This window comes from Delphinapterus leucas, chromosome 6 (assembly GCF_059928025.1).
Source record: "Delphinapterus leucas isolate spDelLeu-1000000601 "Yukka" chromosome 6, BTC_Dleu_Yukka2, whole genome shotgun sequence".
Taxonomy (NCBI): domain Eukaryota; kingdom Metazoa; phylum Chordata; class Mammalia; order Artiodactyla; family Monodontidae; genus Delphinapterus; species Delphinapterus leucas.
The window spans coordinates 64,329,818-64,334,678 of record NC_143134.1 but is presented as its reverse complement, the minus strand read 5'-3'; the positions used below and the strand labels follow the sequence as shown (position 1 = coordinate 64,334,678).

At 31.5% G+C, this 4,861-nt stretch overlaps 1 pseudogene; it reads left to right on the top strand.

Moving 5' to 3' along the window:
- Positions 1-283: 283 nt before the first annotated feature.
- On the top strand, positions 284-1,312 carry LOC149748967 (protein PET100 homolog, mitochondrial pseudogene; annotated as a pseudogene).
- Positions 1,313-4,861: the final 3,549 nt, after the last annotated feature.

Here is a 4,861-nt window from a genome sequence, read left to right as displayed (position 1 = left end):
GGTACTGTGGATGCCATCTTCATCCTCAACTGTATCAGGTCCCCTTGCCTGTTCAGAGAGGTCACCACAAACAGAAGAGGCACAAGGGGCCCTGGGCCGACTTTCCCCATTTCAGTGGATGCATGTGTTTTCTTCTCCTTTAGCTATCTTAGATGTAACCTCTGATTTCCCCAATAGAAAATAAATACCCAAATTAATCTTTCATAAAATTTTTTTCTTTGTTGCAAAGAGAAAAGCTACTCTGGCTCCATAGGATCTAGAGGTAAAGCTGCCTTGAGATACTCTGAAAGGTAAAACATCTGTTTTTTTCCCCTTTGCTGGGGTGATGCTGAAGGTATTTCAGATAACACTCCTCATCTTCCTTGTGGCTATGTTCTGGATTGGGCTGAATGACTTGAGAACTATACTACACAGTGCAAGAGGGAGCTATGGCCACCTGAGTAGGAAGGCCAGCGCAAAGAGCTAAAGGAAAACTAAGAGAGGATACAGAAGCAGCAGGAGGAGAAGCTCCTTCAAGCTGCCGAGCAGAGCTCCGGAGGTCTCAAGTGCTTGAATCCCAGCCCCTCCACCCACAAAATAACACATATGCAGTTCCTTGCTTAAAAAAAAATGGATTGTTTGTTTTCTTACTATTGAGTTTTGAGAGCTGTTCATATATTCTGGATACAAATTTACAACCAGATGTGTGGTTTGTAAATATTTTCTTTCAGTCTGTGGCTTATATTAAAATTCTTTTGCAGTGACTGTCAAGAAGCAGAGTTTTTAATTTAGATGAAACCAAGTTTAAGTATTTTATTCTCTTATGAACTGTGCTTCTTGCATTTTTAAAATTTTTCTTCATATATAGAACTATATAGGTTTCTATATTGATCTTATATCCTTCAAATGTGCTTATTGTCTTTAGTAGAATTTCTTTAGATTCAGTAGACTTTTCTACATAGACCTGTCTGTGAAGATGGGCAGTTTCACTTCTTCCTTTATAATGTGAACAATATTTATTTTCTTCTCTTGCCTTAGAGCACTCAATATAACCTTCAGGACAATGTGGAATAGAAGTGATGGGAGCAGACATCCTTACATTATACAGGCTATTAGGGAAATTGCCTTCAGTCTTTCAAGATTAAGTACGTTCAAACAGATTTTGCTTCATGTACTTAACAAGTTTATTGAATAAGCGCATACATGTGTAAGATTTTTATGTCCTCTTTACAATTATTAAATGATTCTCCTTATCCCTAATAATGTACTTTGTTCTGAAATCTACTTCATCAGATATTAATATAGCCACTCCATCTTTGTTTTAATTACTGTTAGCATGGTATATCTTTTTACATTCACTATTTTAACCTAATTTTTAAGTCTCACAATTTCTACCATTAATATGGGGTATTTTGACCTTTCACATTTAACATAATTATTGATATCGACGGGTTTAAACAAATTATTTTTTTAATATTTGACACTCTATTTTTCATTCTTTTAATCATTTGATTAAAATCTTATTTCTATGTTAGTTTTTAGCTATAATACTTTTTGTGATTGCTTTACAGTTTACAGTATAATTATGTAACTTATTGTCACCTATTTTCAAGTGAGAGTATACTACTTCATAAAGTATGCTTCCATTTTCCCCTTCCCTTTGTCCTGCAGTTATCATACATTTTACTCAGATGTGTTATACAAATTCTAACACATTTCTATTATTTTCTTCTTTGAACAATTACCTTGTAGACATTTGAAAATTTTTTTCTCTATGGTTACCCACATAGTCACTACTTTCTCTGCTTTTGATTTCTTTGCGCAGATTCAGACTTCCATCAAGTATTATTTTCTTTTTGCTTGAAGAACTTGCTTTAATATTTCTTCTAGTATGGTTTTATTGCTGATGATTTTTGTTTGTTTTTGTATCTGTGTAAGTCTTTATTCTGAATTTGAAAGATATTTTAAATGGTTATTGCAGTTTGACACACTTCTCATGTCAGTCTTTGAATTGTCTTTGAAGAGAAGTCTGCTGTCACTTTTTCTTTTCCTAGTATGTAATGTGTCTTTTGGCTTCCGGGCTTATTTTAAGATTTTTCTTTTTAATCATTCATGTTGGCAATGCAATTATGAAATAATTTGGTATACTTTTGTCTTTATTGTATTGGGGTTTATTGAGTTTCTTGAGTTTGCTAGTTAATAGTTATTGACAAATCCAGAAATTTTTCAATTATTATTTCAATATATTCTTTGCCCCTCCCCTTGTCCACCACTTCTTCCTTCTCCTTTACGGACTCCAAATGCACGTATATTAATCTTCTTGAAGTTTTCCCACAGCGCACTAATACTTCTTTTGTTTAATTCAGTTTCTTTCTTTTTTTCCTTGTGTTTCATTATGGATAGTTTCTTTCACTGAATCTTCAAGTTCACTAATCTTTTCTTCTACAAAATGTCTAATAGTTTAATAATTTTTCAATATAAACATTGTATGTTTCATCTCTAGAGGTTTAAGTCTTCCATGTCTATATTTAGCATACTTAACCTTCCCTATTTTTTTAACATATGTAGATGCAATAGAGTTATAACTACTCCTTAATGTTCTTGTCTACTAATTCTATCTAGTGTGTCATTTTTGCAGTCTGTTTCCATGGATTAAATCTTACCCTTATTGTAAGTCAAATTTTCCTGTTTTCTTTTATTACAGGTAATTTCTTATTGGATGCTAGACATTATATATTTTACCTTGTTTGAATATTTAAAAATTCATTATTATTCCTATTCATTTTCTTTGTTCATTTTTTCCCCCACTTTTTGGTGTTATTATTGGTTTGATACCCTTAAAAACATTGATGTATGGAACAGAAAACACCACTTCATGGTCTTTCTCTTTCACTTTTAATTAAGAATGTTAAATGAGCTTATTTTTGTAATTTTAAAAAGTAGAAGCAGTTTTTTTCTACCCATGGAGGAAATATCTTCTGAAGAGCAATATCAATTTTGAATGTATATGGTAAAAAAAATGACTATGATCAGTGTAAATTTCCAAAATAGTTCACCTTTTTCAGTGTATAGTTAATTTCATAGATATCTCAATTTAGAAATTTACAAGTAGAGCTTCTTAATCAGATTAGCAACATCTTGTCATAACTCAAATTGCTAAATGAAGAAAATATTTTCAATAGTGTCTTTGCTTTTTTACTCTGTTGACTAAAATTAGCTTCACTTCAAAAAATAACATACTAGAGATTATTACACCCATGATGTATCTTAAAGCATTTAGACAGCTAAAATAAAATACACATGGCAACTTTTCATAGTCTTTCCATTATATAAGATTATTTTCTTATTTAAACAAATCAGCAACATAATAATCTTTATGTACAGGGCATACACATTGAAATAATTTAAATTTATGCATTCAATAAGATTTAACAAAAATAGCTTATACTTTGTATAAATGCCTAATTTCCTATATTTTTTCAAGGAACACAGTTCAATCCTCCTATTTAGTAAAACACTTTAGGTTATTTAAAAAATGAATATATAACATAAATATTGTCATTATCATAACAGAAGGACTAACCAAGAACAAGGACTCAGCTTAAATTAATCACATATATATGTAATTCTCCTGTTAAATACAAAAATATTTTCTAAATTGGGTCTATATTCCACACATAAAAGTTTGTACACATACACACACATACATGCATGCCTTGAATAGGAAGCAGAAACTCTAAGTTTAAATGGTTAGAAAGGAATATGTAAACAGCAAAGTGATGATCTTTAATAATTACAGAGAATGGAAACTATTAAAAGCTACCTGGAGGGCAGTAACTGCATTAAATCACAGTCTTGGGGAATGTTTACCAATTTAGAACTTACTCAATCACTTCTCTCTAAGGTGTACAGTAATTTCATTTTCCTTGATGTATGTAATCCTCCAAAACAGAAAAAATACAGAAGGAAACAACTAAAGCCTAAATAATATATTCACATAAAGGGGCCAAAGGATCTGTATCTATTCTTCATGTTGTATTTGGGCAATTATATGGAATATTTGGTCATTCAATATGTGCTAGACACACCCTAAGCACTTGGAATACCCCAATTCATAATAAATAAGTTTTGCTTTCCCAGACCATACAGTCTAGTAGAGGAAGAAAGTGAATAGACAATTAAATTAAAATGATATTTTCAGAGATAATAAATGCAAAACCTGGATATGAAATTAATAACTCCAAAGTAGCATCATTTAGTGAATATGTAATTTACGTAAATATTTATAGTTGTTTGGTTATCTAGTTGTACCCTTATTCAGCACTTCCTGACACATTCTCATATATACACACACACGTATATTCCTTTTCTCACAATATAGTCGATTACAAAAGGAATACAGACTATGTCAGAAGAGTTCAATATTTTTCATCAAATTTTTTTCCTAAAGATTCAGAAAGGATAGTTGGTTAAAATGTATCATCTTTCAGATGGAGGGGTCTCCTTTGTAGACTGACTTGCAATTATTTCACAGTATTAATATTGATATGAGTGAGTGTATGTGGAAGTCACTGAGTCAGTTCTTTTGTGACCAATATGTAGGAGAACCTTCATCTCTCTATTTTGTAAGATTATTCACACATTTGGTTATAGACCTAGGAATAGGGATGGGTTTACTAACCATTAGTGTAAAGGCCCTGTTTCCCACTCCAGTCTATGTTCTAAATTACTTTACTGAAATCACTTAATTTACTTGTTTAGAATGTGTATTAATGAGATAAAGTCACAGGATCAATACTGTTTTATTCAGTGAGGTTTGATTATAGAAAGAAACAAAACAAAAACTAGCCATACTGTGTATCCTTAGCCAGAGGATGTTCTA